We start from the raw sequence: 18,436 nt of genomic DNA, 5'->3' as shown, positions 1-18,436 counted from the left end.
CAGAAATCAAACACGATCTTCGCCAGGCAAGTACTCGCCACTCGCTCTCAACTCCCTGGTGAGTCAATCGAAGACTTCTGGCGGGCCCTAATCCCACTCGTCCGGGACTGTGACTGTCAGGCTGTTACGGCCACCGAACACTTTAATTTCCTGATGCGCGACGCGTTCGTAACAGGGATTGCGTCAGACTCCATCCGACAACGACTACTGGAAGGGGCCACTCTCAACATAGCGGAGACCAAAACCTTAGCACTTTCCATGACGGTCGCGTCTCGTAACGTTCAGGCCTACCCCGCTCGCCGCGCGGCCCACCCGTCCTACCCCTCATGGACCCCGCTAACGTCCCCCACCCCGGCTGGGGCCATTCCTAGTCAATATGCCTGCGTCGCCCACCAATCCGTGCACCCCGGGGATCCCCGCTGTTTCTTCTGTGGTCAGCAGAAGCACCCCCGCCAACGCTGCCCAGCCCGCGCCGCCACTTGCAAGTCCTGCGGTAAAAAGGGCCACTTCGCAGCTGTGTGCCAGGCCCGCGCAGTCGCCGCTATCGTGCCTGCAATCGCCCCCTCCCCCCTGCCGAACGCACAATGGGCGCCACCATCTTCTCCTCCCGGGGCCACGTGCGGCCAGTGGGCGCCACCATCGTCTCCTCCCAGGGCCACGTGCGGCCACTGGGTGTCGCCATCTTGTCCTGCCCCCGCAATGTGCGCCCCATGGGTGCCGCCATTTTGTTCCCCTCAGGACCTCCGGATGCCGCCATCTTGTCTTCCCCACAGGGCTGGAACGCCAACTACACATGACGATCTCGGTCACCGACCTCTCCATCCAAAACGTCTGACGACCACCCGCAGCTCGCCTCGATGACGCTGGACTAATCTCGTCCACACAACCTGGTCACCACTTCGACAATGGTGAAAATCAACGGCCACGTGACCTCTTTCCTGCTGGACTCAGGGAGCACCGAAAGCTTTATACACCCAGTTACAGTAAGGCGCTGCTCCCTCGCGGTCCACCCCGCCAATCAAAGGATCCCCCTGGCCTCCGGATCCCACTCTGTCCCGATCTGAGGATTCTGTACGGTCACTTTCACTGTCCAGGGCATAGAATTCAGCAGCTTTCGTCTCTATGTCCTCCCAACCTCTGCGCTGCACTATTGCTGGGCTTGGAATTTCAGTGCAATCTCCAGAGCCTCAGCCTCAAACTCGGCGGGCCCCTACCTCCACTCACCGTTTGCGGCCTCGTGACCCTCAAGGTTGACCCCCCTCCCTCTTTGCCAATCTAACTGCGGATTTCAAACCCTAGCCACCAGGAGCAGACGGTACAGCGCCAAGGACAAGGCCTTCATCAGGTCCGAGGTCCAGCTGCTGCTTCGGGAGGGTACTATCGAGGCCAGCAACAGACCCTGGAGAGCCTAAGTGGTAGTAGTAAAAACCGGGGAGAAACACAGAATGGTTGTGGACTACAGCCAGACCATCAATCGGTATACGCAGCTCAATGCGTACCCCCTCCCACGCATATCTGATATGGTCAATCAGATTGCACAGTACCGGGTCTTCTCAACAATTGACCTGAAATCCGCCTACCACCAGCTCACCAACCGGAAATCAGACCGTCCATACACTGCCTTCGAGGCGGACGGCCGGCTCTATCACTTTCTTAGGGTTCCTTTCAGCATTACTAACGGGGTTTCGGTGTTCCAAAGGGAAATGGACCAAAATGGTCGACCGGTACGGTTTGCGGGCCACATTTCCGTACTTAGATAATGTCACCATCTGCAGCCATGACCAGCAGGACCGCGATGCCAACCTCGCTAAATAATTCCACACCGCCACTCTTCTCAACCTTACTTATAAAAAAGAGAAGTGTGTGTTCTGAATGACCCGCTTAGCCATCCTCGGCTATGTAGTCCAGAACGGACTTCTGGGGCCCAATCCCGACCGCATGTGGTCCCTCATGGATCTCCCCCTCCCCCACTGCCCCAAGGCCCTCAAATGCTGCCTGGTGTTCTTCTCCTACTATGCCCAGTGGGTCCCAAACTATGCGGACAAGGCCCGCCCACTCATACAGTCCACTCAATTCCCCCTTGCGGCCGAGGCACGACATGCCTTCGCCCAGATCAGAGCAGACATAGCCAAGGCCGGGATGCATGCAGTAGACGAGACACTGCCCTTTCAAGTAGAAAGCGACGCTTCAGATGTCACCCATGCCGCCACTCTAAACCAGGCAGGCAGACCCGTGGCATTCTTTTCCCGCACCCTCCACGTCTCTAAAATTCGGCATTCATCCGTTGAAAAAGAGGCCCAAGCTATTGTTGAAGCTGTGCGGCATTGGAGGCATTACTTGGCCGGCAGGAGATTCACTCTCCTCACTGACCAACAACGTGTTCAACAACACACAAGATCAAAAATGATAAAATCTTGCGGTGGAGAATCGAGCTCTCCACCTATAATTATGAGATTTTGTATCGCCCCAGCAAACTCAACAAGCCCCCAGACGCCCTCTCCCGAGGTACATGTGCCAGCGCACAAATAGACCAACTCCGAGCCCTATACGACAGACTTTGTCACCTGGGGATCACACAACTGTACCACCTCGTCAAAGCCCGCAATCTGCCCTACTCCGTCGAGGAAGTACGGACAGTCACCAGAGACTGCCAGGTCTGTGCGGAGTGCAAGCGCACTTCAACCGGCCGGACCGCGCGTGCCTGGTGAAAGCCTCCCGCCCCTTTGAACGCCTCAGCTGGATTTCAAGGGGCTCCTCCCCTCCACCAACCACAACACATATATCGTCAGTGTGGTCGATGAGTACACCAGATTCCCCTTCGCCATCCCATGCCCCGATATGACGTCTGCCACCATCATCAAGGCCCTCAACACAATCTTCGCTCTGTTCATTTTCCCCACCTACATCCACAGCGACAGGGGATCCTCATTCATGAGTGATGAGCTGTGTCAGTTCCTGCTCAGCAGGAGTATCGCCTCCAGCAGGACGACCAGCTACAACCCCCGGGGAAACGGGCAGGTAGAGAGGGAAAACGGGACAGTTTGGAGGGCCATCCAGCTGGCCCTACGGTCCAGGAACCTCCCAGCCTCTCGCTGGCAGCAGGTCCTCCCTGATGCACTGCATTCCATTCAGTCACTACTGTGCACCGCCACAAATAACACACCCCATGAACGTGCTTTTACCTTCCCCAGGAAGTCCACATCCGGGGTGTCGCTCCCAACGTGGCTCGCAGCTCCAGGACCGATCCTGCTCTGTAGGCATGTCTGACTCCACAAGGTGGACAGGGTACATTTGCTCCACGCCAACCCCCAGTATGCCTACGTGGAGTTCCCCGACGGCCGCCAAGATACTGTCTCCCTCAGGGACCTTGGACCATCAGGTTCCACTCCAACACACTCCCCCACCCACGCACCATCCTCCCCTCCCCCGGCGCTCCCAACATTAACCCCACCAGGTCCATCCCTCCTTCCCCTGCCCACGCAAGAGGACGATGAAGATGTCGGCACGCTCCCGGGGCCAGCACCAACACCGCCCGCACCGCATCGGCGACACCAGCACCGCCGTCGCCGCCATCGTTACGTCGCTCCCAGCATCGGATCGACTGAACCTCTGACGGGCACCGGACTGTCAAAATGGACATTTCTTTCCCCTCCCCACTGTAAATAATTTGCAACATTGTATATAGTTCCACGCCACCCCCGCTGGACTCATTTTTAACAGGGGGCGAATGTGGTGAACCACTGTGTGCACCTGTCGTAGGGGATGTAAGGTAGGACCTGCACTACAGGTTCGCCGGTAGCCCCTGCCGGCTAGCTCCGCCCACAAGGAGCTGTATAAATATGCATGACCGCCTCCTGATCAGCCATTTCGCCAGCTGCAGTCGGAGGCCATGCATCTGACTGCAATAAAGCCACAGTTGTACCAATCTGAGTCTTTTGTGCAATTGATCGTGCATCAGGGGCAGGAGTCTCTTTCATCGGTGGCCATCTCCTCCCTCAATGTGGATAAGGATGCTGTCCAGACGCCTTTTAAATATGGTACTGGATAGGACAGCAAGGAGCGCACCATCCAACCCATCCCCACCACGACAAAGATTGGGAACGCCCCCCCCCCCCCCCCAACAATCTAATTAATTGGACCTGCATCGCCCAATTCAGCGCAAATTCCCACCAGCCTCCACAGGGGAAACACACTTGGTTCCCACTCCCGCCCTGGGACATAGACTCAGAATACAAAATTCCACCTAGTTTTTCCTCATGTCTCCATTGCTTGGTTTGTCAATTACCTTAAGCCTATGCCCTATTGTTCTCAATTCTTCTACCATTGGGAACAGATTCTTCCTATCTGCCCTATCCAGATCCTCATGGTTTTGAATATCTATCAAATTTCCTCTTTACCTTGCCTTCTCTGTAGCTGAAGTTGCCCATCCCTGGAACCCCTCTCACAAACCTTTTCTGCGTTCTCTCCAGTGCTTTCAAATCTTTCCTGAAGTGTAAAGCCCAGAACTGGACACAATACTCCAACAAATAGCCGGATAACTCAACAGCTAGACTCCCAATATGAGCTTATGTTACACAAACTGCTGTGCACTAGTTTGTACAAACTGACCTTCGAACTCTAACGTACGTCATTGCCCTAAGAAAGGAGGGAGAAAATTAGAGATTAAAAAAAAATATCATTATAATATAACAGCAGCATTTTCTTTATTTTGAAGCAAGTGACAAAGTTTCCTGGGATTTTAAAAGAATTGTGACTGACTGGTAGATTGTACAGTTCAAAATGTTTCAGTTTAGTAGGTCAATGGGAAGTGCTTATCTCCATATCATAGCTTGAAAGATCAAATGAGACAGGCTATGGCGTTTCTGCAAAAATATCGTACTGTTCTCCATTTACGGGAGATATATGTACAGTTACACAAGATATACATAAATCACATCATCAGCACCAGGGAGAGAGGGTGCTTATATCCAAAATGAATTCCAGTGATAGGATGAAGAATCACCCAGAACCGAAAGCATTTAAAGTCAGCTTTTAGAAGATGTTTAAACTAATGTGGCAGGGGGAGGGGAACCGATGCAGGAAGTTGGAAGGTAGTAAAACAAGGACAGAAGCAAAAGGCAGTAAGGGGGAAAGTGTAAGGCAGAGAAGCCAAAGTCAAAAATCAAAAAGGGCGACAGTACAAGGTACAGTGACTGAGGGGAGCTCAGTGAATAGGCCCAGTAATACTAAAAGGAATAAAACTGGACATGTTAAGATTCAAAACAGAGGTAAAAAAACCAACATAAGTGTACTTTACCTGAATGCTTGTAGTATTCGGAATAAAGTAAATGAGTTGATGGCGCAAATCATTGTGAATGACTATGATTTAGTGGCCATTACTGAAACATGGTTGAAGGATGGTCACGACTGGGAGTTAAATATCCGAGGGTATCAAACTATTCGGAAGGACAGAGTGGATGGTAAGGGAGGTAGTGTAGCCCTGTTATTTAAGGATGACATCCGGGCAATAGTAAGGGATGACATCTGTGCTATGGAGGATAAGGTTGAATCCATTTGGGTGGAAATCAGGAATAGTAAGGTGAAAAAATCGCTGATAGAAGTAGTCTATAGGCCACCAAATAGTAACGTTATGGTGGGGCAGGCAATAAACAAAGAAATAACAGATGCATGTAGAAATGGTACAGCAGTTATCATGGGGGATTCTAATTAACATGTCAATTGGTTTAACCAAGTCGGTCAAGGCAGCCTTGAAGAGGAGTTTATAGAATGTATCCGCGATAGTTTCCTAGAACAGTATGTAATGGAACCTACGAGGGAACAAGCGGTCCTAAATCTTGTCCTGTGTAATGAGGCAGGATTGATTCATGATCTCATGGTTAGGGATCCTCTTGGAAGGAGCGATCACAATATGGTGGAATTTAAAATACAGATGGAAGGTGAGAAGGTAAAATCAAATACTAGTGTTTTGTGCTTAAACAAAGATTACAATGGTTTGAGAGAAGAACTAGCTAAGGTAGACTGGGAGCAAAGACTTTATGGTGGAACAGTTGAGGAACAGTGGAGAACCTTCCAAGTGATTTTTCACAGTGCTCAGCAAAGGTTTATGCCAACAAAAAGGAAGGACGGTAGAAAGAGGGAAAATTGACCGTGGATATCTAAGGAAATAAGGGAGAGTATCAAATTGAAGGATAAAGCATACAAAGTGGCAAAGATTAGTGGGAGACTAGAGGACTGGGAAATCTTTAGGGGGCAACAGAAAGCTACTAAAAAAGCTATAAAGAAGAGAAAGATAGATTATGAGAGTAAACTTGCTCAAAATATAAAAACAGACAGTAAAAGTTTCTACAAATATATAAAACAAAAAAGAGTGGCTAAGGTAAATATTGGTACTTTAGAGGATGAGAAGGGAGTTTTAATAATGGGAGATGAGGAAATGACTGAGGAACTGAACAGGTTTTTTGGGCCAGTCTTCACAGTGGAAGACACAAATAACATGCCAGTGACTGATAGAAATGAGGCTATGACAGATGAGGACCTTGAGGGGATTGTTATCACTAAGGAGGTAGTGATGGGCAAGCTAATGGGGCTTAAGATGGACACGTCTCCTGGCCCTGATGGAATGCATCCCAGAGTGCTAAAAGCGATGGCTAGGGAAATTGCAAATGCACTCGTGATAATTTACCAAAATTCACTAGACCCTGGGGTGGTCCCGGTGGATGGGAAATTAGCAAACGTGACCCCATTGTTTAAAAAAGGAGGTAGACAGAGAGCGGGTAATTATAGGCCAGTGAGCTTAACTTCAATAGTAGGGAAGATGCTGGAATCTATCATCAAGGAAGAAATAGCGAGGCATCTGGATAGAAATTGTCCCATTGGGCAGACGCAGCATGGGTTCATAAAGGGCAGGTCGTGCCTAACTAATTTAGTGGAATTTTGTGAGGACATTACCAGTACAGTAGATAACGGGGAGCCAATGGATGTGGTATATCTGGATTTCCAGAAAGCCTTTGACAAGGTGCCACACAAAAGGTTGCTGCATAAGATAAAGATGCATGTCATTAAGGGTAAAGTAGTAGCATGGATAGAGGATTAGTTAATTAATAGAAAGCAAAGAGTGGGGATTAATGGGTGTTTCTCTGGTTGGCAATCAATAGCTAGTGGTGTCCCTCAGGGATCCGTGTTGGGCCCACAATTGTTCACAATTTACATAGATGACTTGGAGTTGGGGACCAAGAGCAATGTGTCCAAGTTTGCAGATGAGACTAAGATAAATGGTAAAGCGAAAAGTGCAGAGGATACTGGAAGTCTGCAGAGGGATTTGGATAGGTTATGTCAATGGGCTAGGATCTGGCAGATGGAATCCCGTTTGCCAATGTTGACAAATGTGAGGTTATCCATTTTGGTAGGAATAACAGCAAACGGGATTATTATTTAAATTATAAAATATTAAAGCATGCTGCTGTGCAGAGAGACCTGGGTGTGCTAGTGCATAAGTCACAGAAAGTTGGTTTATAGGTGCAACAGGTGATTAAGAAGGTAAATGGAATTTTGTCCTTCATTGCTAGAGGGATGGAGTTTAAGACTAGGGAGATTATGTTGCAATTGTATAAGGTGTTAGTGAGGCCACACCTGGAGTATTGTGTTCAGTTTTGTCTCCTTACTTGAGAAAGGACATACTGGCACTAGAGGGTGTGCAGAGGAGATTCACTAGGTTAATCCCAGAGCTGAAGGGGTTGGATTATGAGGAGAGGTTGAGTAGACTGGGACTGTACTCGTTGGAATTTAGAAGGATGCGGGGGGGATCTTATAGAAACATATAAAATTATGAAGGGAATAGATAGGATAGATGCGGACAGGTTGTTTCCACTGGCGGGTGACAGCAGAACTAGGGGGCATAGCCTCAAAATAAGGGGAAGTAGATTTAGGACTGAGTTTAGGAGGAACTTCTTCACCCAAAGGGTTGTGAATCTATGGAATTCCTTGCCCAGTGAAGCAGTTGAGGCTCCTTCATTAAATGTTTTTAAGGTAAAGATAGATAGTTTTTTGAAGAATAAAGGGATTAAGGGTTATGATGTTCGGGCCGGAAAGTGGAGCTGAGTCCACAAAAGATCAGCCATGATCTAATTGAATGGCCGAGCAGGCTCGAGGGGCCAGGTGGCCGACTCCTGCTCCTAGTTCTTATGTTCTTATGTTCGTAAGTAACAGCGGTAGTGCCAACTTTTGGAGATAGTTTTTTGTTTTATATAATAAACGAGCCAGAAGTGATATAAAGTGAAGAATACACCAGAGTAAACTATCGAAGTCCCTGAAGCATCTGACACAAAACATGCTCACGGCAGATGTAGCAAGAGTAATCAAGAATGTCTATAAATATTCACATATTCCTTATTTATCAATTTAAAAATATGTGTTTTAGCAAGCTGCACAAGTCATTGTTGCTGTACAATGTTGACTAGATTTCATCCCATTTATTCAAGACCAGCTATTTTTTGACATGTACATGTTTCAATGAATGATCCCTTTGAGGATTTGACTATTGAGAATGTTATGCCTTAGTCCTGAAATTCTGTATTTTCCTTCCCATCTCCTCTGATAACTTTGATGATTTTTTTTAGAAAAATCGTAAGTCAATGCAACAAAGTCACTGAGGATTAAATATGATTTTAACTACAAAGATGTCTTCACCAGGGCAAATCTATTACGGTTGCATTTAAACGAGATGATGGAAGTCATGTCCTACTTAAAATAACACTGTTTATGAATCGGTTTCAGCCTTCAGTGTAAAATGTTCGGAGCATGGACTAATATAAAACTGCTGTAAAGTATCTCAGCCCAGATCCTGGCTATGAGTTCGAAGGTAAAGGGTTCAGTTGCCACTTATAAATCTGGAGCACAAAACCTAGGGTGAACTCCAGAGCTGTACTGAGGGAGAGCTGCACTCTTGGTGGGACCAATTTTGACGAGCATTAAATACAAAGTGCATACATCGAGAAGCTTTAAGACAATAAGATGTCCCAAGATAGTTCACAGGAGAATTATCAAACAAAATTTCACCCCAGTGACAAAAGGCTATAAAGGGCAAATGACCAAGCGTTGGTCAAAGAGGTAGATTTTTAGGAATCTGTTAAAGGAGGAAAAAGTGGGTGGAAAAAATGGCAGGGAGGTTTAGGGAGGGAATTCCAGAGATTAGGGCTTAGGCAAGAAAGGCATGGCCTCCAAAGATGGAGTGATTGAATTTGGGGATACTCAAGGGACCAGAACTGGCAGATGCAGATATCCCAGAGGGTTGTAGGAGGTTACAGAGATAGGGAGGGACAAGGAAAGATTTCAAAACAAAAGATGGCTCAAGTTTAACGACAATACCATCTTGGAAAACAGTATTTTCCCTTTTCATATTGTACACGTTAGCAGAAATTTAAAAGAAGGAGCACAGAGGAATTAACTATAGGGATTTCTGACACTTCTGACACAAAACAGCCTCCAGGCAGACAGTAGCAAATCTCATTTTTTTTTATTTATTTACTGGATGTAAGCTTCACAGGCAAGGCCAGCAAGTATTGCCCATCCCGAATTGCCCTTGAGAAGTTGAACCACCTTCTTAAACCGCTGCAGTCCAATGTGGGTGTGGGTACGCCCACGGTGCTATCAGAGAGGTAATTCCAGTACATTAATCCAGCCTCACCATGAAGGAATGGCGATATATTTGCAAGTCAGGATGATGCATGACTTGCAGCGAAACTTGCAGGTTGTGGTGCACTTGCTACCTCTGTTCTTCTCGGGAGTAGAGGTCATGATTTTGGAAGGTAATGTCGAAAGAGCCTTGGCAACTTTTCTTGCATCTTGTAGTTGGTACACACTGCTGCCACTGAGCACTAGTGCTGGAGGGATTGAATGTGTAAGATAGTGGGTAGGATACCGATCAAGCGGGCTGCTTTGTCCTAGATGGTGTCGAGCTTCTTGAGTGCTGCTGGAGCTGCAAATGGAGATTATTCCACCACACTCCTGACTTGTATCCTACAGATAGTGGACAAACTTTGGAGTCCAAGAAATCAAGGACATTCATAATATTCACACCTTCCTCAGATATCAACAAATATTAGCTGTTTTATTAACTCATAAAGCTACTTGATTGGCTGCAAAGCTCTTTGTGCCTGGGATCATAAAACGTGTTTAACATAAATGCAAGTTCTCTCTCAATCTCAACATATAATTGGCTTTAACAAGGGTGCAGCAACTGATATGTAAACTGGCAGCTGAATCTGTTTTTATGCAAACCCTGATCTATGATAATTGTTTTTTATATAATTTCTGAAAAGTGTAATTTCCTGAAGCCTTAATAAGATCATGATTTAGTGCCACTTACTGTGTAGCATATTGTTAAAATGTGTGGCCCAGTGTTGACGCAATAGGAAACACGAGCAGATTAAAAACAGCCAGCTACAGTTGCCAGTGTTACTGGTAAATAAGTTTTTGATCATAAATTACAGCTTTTGCGATGTTCTCTAGCTAACCTTTGTGACCTAAATTCACACATTTTTGCACAACCAGTTGCATTAGCTTCCAGAAGGCTGTCAGCACAGGTGAAATATTATGAAACAGAACCACTGAGCATCGAGATAATTGCTCCTACTCACAAACTCATGTCTGGAAGCGAGTGGTTTGTGCAGGATGCTTGGATGCAGGACAAGTCCTCAACCACGTTTTCCACCAATCCCTGTAGATGTCAGCAACTTTGAAGAATTCTATAAACCGCCAAACTCTACAACAGCTGCGACGACAGCCAATAGAAACCAAGCACGAACCAACCTGTTGGCTGTTGCAGGTTCCTTTAAATAGTGGCTATGGAGAGGTCAACTGTGTGAGATTGAAAGAAGGCGTTGGCTAGAGTTCCAAGGAAGGGTCACCTCAGACTCAAAACATTAATTCTGGGTGGGATTCTCCGTTGTGAGTCCAGTCTGCTACTGCTGGCAGTGAGGATGGAGAACTAGGCACTCAGCCTAATTCCCCATTCACTGTAGCAGGGCTGGAGAATCCCGCTGCCATGAACAGAGGTAGAATCCCACCCTCTGTTTCCCTTTCCACAGATATTGCCAGACCAGCTGTGGTTTTTACAGAATTTTCTGTTTTTATTTCAGATTTCCAGCATCCGCGGGTGCTTTTCTTGAGTTGTATTCACGCCAAAATGGAAGCGTTGTTGTCAAACCAGTGTGATGTGTTCCTAGAGAGAACTTGCAGCATGGACGCCATGTTGGAGGCAAACTGGTGTGCAGCAGGCAAAGTCTATGAACCCCACAATGATAGGATTAGAGGTAGATCCAAGGGGAGAAATCATAAAGGTCCAGGTAGAACGGCACCCCACCTCTCAATTAAGCAGTTTACTGCCTTCTGGACTGAACAAGTGAGTTCAATGATTTCAAATGGTAAACTCTACCCCCATCTTGTTCTCTTTTCTTTCCTTGTTTAGTTTTTTTTGTTTCGTTCAGCAGCACACCAGCTCTCGACTCATCTTCTGTTTCTTTTCTGGCCCCATCTCTGTTCCGTTTGGCCCTGAAGGATTCGCCTTTGTGTCATTCAGTCTCTCCTGTCTTCCATCCTATCACAGACCTTGCTCTTGTCCTTGTCCCACCCACACCTTGCTCAAAACCTACTACATCCCTAACTTTCCTCAGTTCCAATGCAAGATCACACACCTGATGCATTAACTCTGTCTCTCGCTAAACAGATGCTGTCAAGCCTATTCAAGGTTTTCCTAGAATTTTCTGTTTTGATTTCAGAATGGTCCATGTTGGGTTAGCTCCCCGGCAGACTCCTGTCTCTGCATTTTGCTGGAGGCAGAGTGAGACTGGCATCTGCCACTGGTTCCAAAAGGCTACAACTGCAGGCAAGAGCCATCCTATTAAGGGGTTTCTCCTCCACAGTCCTGCTGGAAGCAGTGGCCACAGCTTATTTAACCTTTTTTGGAAGACTTCAGACTCCATCTTCAGGTGCTGTCATGGTCACTCACTGACATTGCAGTGGCCACCTCTCCAGGTGAGACTGCTAGCCATCCAGAGCCCTGGATCTTCCCATTGGCCATACAGATTCCCCGTTCCACACGTCGGCCTGCTGACTGGTTCTCTCCTGCCACTGAACCACTGGACCCAAAATGGTCGGAAATGACCTTAATGCCCAAAACGCTTTGAAAGGTGCTGTACTGTTCTATGTTCTATGTTCTATGTCGAAGATTCGGCCACAGTGCCCCGAATTTCACAGCCAAGAAATGTAATTGTGATTTTTCTTTTTTTTAAATAATATAACCTTCAATGGAAGTATCCCTCTAATCCACTGTTTATTTTCTATTTAACCAGGCCAGCATGTGATGAATATCTGCAGAAAATAATGGTGTTGGCATTTGGTAAACAATGATTGAGGTGTATAAATTCCACTTGGCAATATCGATAGATTATACACCACACACAAAGGTGGTGAGGTGTATAAATTCCACTTGGCAATATCGATAGATTATACACCACACACAAAGGTGCAAGATATTACGGGCCAGACTTATAAATTGTGTCCTTTTTAATAAATTTAGAGTTTTTCCTATTCATTTTTCCTATTAAGGGGCAATTTTAGCATGGCCAATCCACCTACCCTGCACATCTTTGGGTTGTGGGGGCAAAACCCATGCAAGCACGGGGAGAATGTGCAAACTCCACATGGACAGTGACCCAGAGCCAGGATCGAACCTGGGACCTCGGCGACAGGGCTAACCCACTGCGTCACTATGCTGCCCCATAAATTGTGTCTTCATAAATTTACTCAAACAGACACTTGGGGATTTTTTAAATAGACGTATTAGGGTGGAATTTTATGGCCGCTCCTCCTGTCAGCATCTTCCAGTCCTGTCGAGTCAATGGAGCTTTTAACTGCTCACTGCATTTTCCGGCCCTGCCCCCATCAAGGTGGGGCCACAAAATTCTGCCCTGAGTTGTTAAAGTGCGGAGTCAGTTTCAAGGTTAATTCCGTTGACTATGATTAACTCGTGACTCGTCTGTTTGCTGCATTTCATCCTCATTCCAAGGTAATAGCTGCAACTTACATGAACAAGTCAAGCAGCAGTAGTTTTCGAATTCGTTTTCACTTTGAGGTGCGTTAACTCACCGTATGAAATTGGAACTGTTAATCCAGAGATCACCACAGGTTCTGATGTCATTTGTCTGTCGAATTATTGCTAACCCATTTTTGGTGAAGATTAATTGTCCATCTAGCTATTTTTAGTTGCTTGAAAAATGTGCGCGTATATCACAACAGAGTGAGAGAGGGATGATATGCGATCCATCAACTTGAGAGCTCTGTATCTGTCCGGGACGCAACTTTAAGGAGATAAAAGGCCAAAATGACTAAGAAAAGGCATTACAGCTTGACGAAATTGTTGACCTCAATTGTCTTGAACAAGCAATGATTCCCAGACAAGAAAAGGAGATAATTCATTTGGGGAGAGGACTAAAAGCACAAAGGGGTATAAAGTAATCCCTGCCACTGTTTGCTTCATGACTACACTTGAAGACCCAATTACCTATGGATGAATAGACCTTATTAGTTTTAACCGTTAAGCTCTTGCCTGCATGTCTAGCTGACTGTTAGCTCCTAAATCTATTCCAAATTACACATATAAATACAGGTAGAAAGAGACAGATAGATATCAAACATTTTGTACTCTGAGGATCATTTTGAATGCTACAGCTTAGCTGAGTTGAAGCACCAGTACGTATATTCAATATGTGTTACTATTGGAGATTAATCTGAAGCTCCAAAGCAAGGTTACTTCAACCAAATGCCAGTACCTACTTTATGACAGCCATTTGTGAGTCAGAGTTAAATTAAATGGGACGTGATCCCTTCAGCTTAACCTGTTTGGTGCATCAACAATGCATAAAAATATCTTCAGCCAATAGCATCAGAATTCAACTGAATGTACACAGGCACTGCCCAAAGTTGAGAAAAGTCACGGCTCTGTACGCCACAAACAACCCAGCAACTGCATGGATCTCCTGAACATGCAAAAAAACACAGCACCACATGATAAGCAACTGAAGGAGCTTAACACTAACATTAGAAGTTGTCACAGTGCACTTATAATGCTACAGTTTCCGTTTATGCGGCAGGTTTGAAGATAGCAGATTTTGCAAAGTCCTTGTGGGAAATAATATGAGCATATTTTACCGTTCATTCTTTATTTCCATTTATCTAATATACTGCAGAAGTTTTAGATGTTAAATATCTAATTACCAAGGAAATCAAGTGCGCACAGAGCCTAGACATGACTGTTGGCAATATTAGAGGACAAAGTGGTTTAATGACGAGCCTTCAACTATTATTTTAGTGGAGACAAAATAAACAAATTAATTTCTGCATTACATTAAGTGGCAAAGGAACATCATATGACTGCAATTGTCCTTTAAAATCACAAATAAAAGGACGACATGGTGGCGCAGTTGTTAGCACAGCTGCCTCACAGTGCCAGGGGCCCGGGTTCGATTCTGGACTTGGGTGACTGCCTGTGGAGTTTGCACATTATCCCCTTATCTGCATGGATTCCTCTGGGTGGTCCGGTTTCCTCCCACAGTCCAAAGATGTGCAGGTTAGGTGGATTGGCCACGGTAAATTGCCCCTCAATATCTAAAGATGAGCAGGTTAGGTGGGGTTACAGGGATAAGGCAGGGGAATGGGCCTAGGTAGGGCGCTCTTGGTAGGGCCAGTGCAGATTCAATGGTCCGATTGGCCTCCTTCTGCATTGCAAGGATTCTATTGTTTCTATAGTCTAAACAGTAATTTCTAAGATAAAATTCATCACACAATGGGAACTTTTTCTCTGGCTGTTAAAATGCAAGTGAAGTATTAATCAACCAAAGAAATTACTGTCAGAAAATTCTGATTTTTCTAAAAAATTTAAGTCAGAGATGAGGAGGAATTTCTTCTCTCAGAGGGAAGTGAATCAATGGATTTCTTCACCACAGAGAGCTATAGAGGCCTGTGTCGCTCGTTATGTTCAAGGCTGAGATAGACAGATTTTTAATCAGTAAAGGAATCAAGAGTTATGGGGATACGGCAGGAAAATGGAGTTGAGGATTATCCTATGAAATCAGTCATGATCTAATTGAATGGCAGAGCAGACTCGATGGGCTGAATGGTCTACTTCTGCTCCTACATCTTATGGTCTTATGGAAAAGGCATGCAGCCCAAATCTTCCTGCCAACATCATTGATGCGTTTAAACTTGAGAGTGGCATTAACACAACACTCGTTCCCAATCCAAGGAACTATCATGGGGAGTTGGCTAAAGGGAATGTGCCCACAAGATAACCATGTAATTGGAGGGCAAGCCAGCTCTCAAAGTTTTTAAAGGTAACCAATGCAATAAGAAAGTAATCCTGCTCTTCCATGTTAGGCCAGATGATGATTTTCTATTTAAGAGAATCACGATGGACCATAGCAGTGGAATTTTATGATTGCAAGCCATTGCGTGATCATACTTCTTGAAGCCATGTCTTCACTGATTTAGAGACATAAGTAACCTTTATAGCTAGTTTATTTTTTATTTTTCATTAGCAGGATCAATTGCATGATGTATAAACTTCCTCTAATGGGGCAGATCCCTGACTACTTCGGACTGTTAAAATGCCAAGGAGGACAATTAGTCAATAATATATTTGGTACAGGAATTAACGCTGGATCCCAGAGGTTCACATAAGTTTGAAAAGGCCTGGAGACATTTTGTAGATCCTTCAAAGCTCAACTGTCCATCATGGAGCAGATTGTGCAGCTAGTGGCTTGGTGAGCCAAATGTTCGCTTCTGATTTGATGACTTTCTTTTACAAAACTGCTTATGGGAGCTGTCTACCGACCCGTTACATCCAAAAGGCAGCGCAGCATGGCCGGGAGATGCTTGGAGATCACTCTTCTACGATCTAACCCGATCTCGCGTGACGTGAAAAGCTGCACATTAGAATGAGACAGCTAGTCTCACTCTAATATGTACTCCCCTGATCTAAGCAAGGCTTTGGGATCTAACCCCTAGGTCTTGAAGAGAGAGTGCTGGTTTCCACAAATGGGGACCAGGTGGAATGGGCACCGTGGCACTTCCAGCCAGCACATTTTCCCTGGCACCCTGGCAGTGCCACCTGGTAAGGGCACTGCCAGGCTGGCAGTGTCAAGGTGCCAGGCTGGCATTTTCCCCATGGTGGGGATTGAGCCTGGGGGTGCCCTACACCTGTGTGTTTGGGTGCAGGGTAGCCTGAGGACCCCGTGATAGGTGGGTTGGGTTGGGTTGGGGGGGGGTTCTGGGGTCAGGAAATCGGGGCATCATTTCAAAGTGGCGTCGCAATTTCTTCCTGCACTAAGCAGTTCTGGCGAGTGGAGACGAAGTGCGGCCTGGGCGGGGCATTCCTCGCTGAGACCCCCAATAGAAACGGAGCACGATAGTGTGGTGTTTTTCAGTGCTGTGAGCACCAGGAAACACCCGCAAAATGCACTCGTTTCGGGACTCTGTTCCAATTTGGTTAGATCGTGCTCCATGTTTCTAATAATTTGTATAATGGTACTATTGTAAATTTGGTTTAGATTGACCTACAATGACTAATCTACATACAAGAATAGAGCTATAAACATCACTACAAATCCTCTGTTAGCACACTGAGTCATTAAGCGTAAGCTGTCAGAATCACACTGGAGCCACGCTTTTCTTCCAACTTCTCACTTGAATACAGAAGAAATGGAATTGCTGAAGCTAGTTTATTTTAAATTTCATGTTTGCCCATTAGAAGGTATGATGATATTGGCTTTGTCTAGTCTGATTAAGGTTGACATATTTCTAAATAACACCACGTCTTGCATGGTTACACTTGAAAATGAAAAAATGAAAATCACTTATTGTCACAAGTAGGCTTCAATGAAGTTACTGTGAAAAGCCCCTAGTCATCACATTCCAGCGCCTGTTCAGGGAGGCTGTTACGGGAATCGAACCGTGCTGCTGGCCTGCCTTGGTCTGTTTTCAAAGCCAGTGATTTAGCCCAGTGTGCTAAACAGCCAGCTAATGGAAGTTCTTGGCAGTGCCTGACACTTTCGCTGTAAACAGTGACATGACTGACACAGAAAAGAGAGAGCTTGGAGAAGAACAGATTAAGCTGGCTCAATGTTGCTCCACAGCGATCAACATTGATGGGAGCACATGTGAAGGAGACGCTACTGAGGGTTGGGACTTTTCTTCGAAGCAGGGACAAAAGCTGATGAATCATTCTACATGGTACATTAGGCCGAGTGATTTGAGTCAGTTCATGCAATCTGAAGGATGACAAGTATGACATACTTGACAAATATTTAAACATCATTTAAATTGTTTCACACATTAGACAATTGGATGAAGCAAACAGATGAATGATGGAACAAATAATGAAGCATGACAGCAAAAATAGCTACATTTTACAGCCTATGATGAAGGCAAGAATGAGTTCATGAGATGCTCAAGTCGTGTTTTTGAGGAGTTTGGCAGCTTCTTTTTAAGGTTCATGGCGACTTGGTGCCAAAAGAAAATTCTGGTATCCATTTGTAGGACTTTGTTTAACATTAGATTCCTCTGCCCTAACCTTCTCAAAAACTATCTAGTCATGTAAAAACAACATCAGTTATGCATTGAGATGTGCCTTAGCCAGCCCTAGAGACCACTGAAAATCAAAGATGAACAGTATATTCTGCTGACAGTTATACACCAGCCCATTTGAAGCAAAATAACCTTCCAAGATTCTAGCGCAATTGAAACCCGGGGTCAATTAATCCATCCAGTTGGCTCTGTGCAGTCTATCCATCGCTCTCCCTTTATTTCAGTCACAATGTAAAGAGTGCAAAATAATTAGAAAGCCGTCTTAAATCAAGTTACATTGAGATAGACTAAGACAGAAGAAGCTGCTGGTAAATTAACAGAAGATAATTATGTAGCAGCAAATCCTACCTTCCTAATGACAAGTAATCAGAATTGTTGGCTTACTTTAAGCAATAATTAACATTGATTTTTGCAATTTATGCCCTTGTGTTATTACTGTGCAAGACAAACCTCAAAGAGACTATGCCTTCAAACGCTGGAACAAATTGGATTATATATGAGCCAGTAAGCATTTAACCCTTTATACATCTTAAGAACTAAGGGCAGGATTTTCCAGTCCCGCCCACCCAGTGACGAGAAATTCCCATGCGAGGTCAAAAGTCCTTTTAATATCCGTTAAATTGTCAGACGGGATCATAAAATTTACCCCTAAGTTTTCAAAACATAGGAACAGAGGCATGCCATTTGGCCCATTGAACCTGCTCCGCCATTCAGTTAGATCATGGCTGATCATCTACCTCTATACCATTTTCCCCCACTCTAGGGGCTGGGTTCTCCATTTCAGAGACATGTTAACACC

This window comes from Scyliorhinus canicula, chromosome 1, assembly GCF_902713615.1.
Source record: "Scyliorhinus canicula chromosome 1, sScyCan1.1, whole genome shotgun sequence".
Taxonomy (NCBI): Eukaryota; Metazoa; Chordata; class Chondrichthyes; order Carcharhiniformes; family Scyliorhinidae; genus Scyliorhinus; species Scyliorhinus canicula.
The sequence above is the reverse complement of the archived record's forward strand: the minus strand, read 5'-3'. Positions refer to the sequence as shown.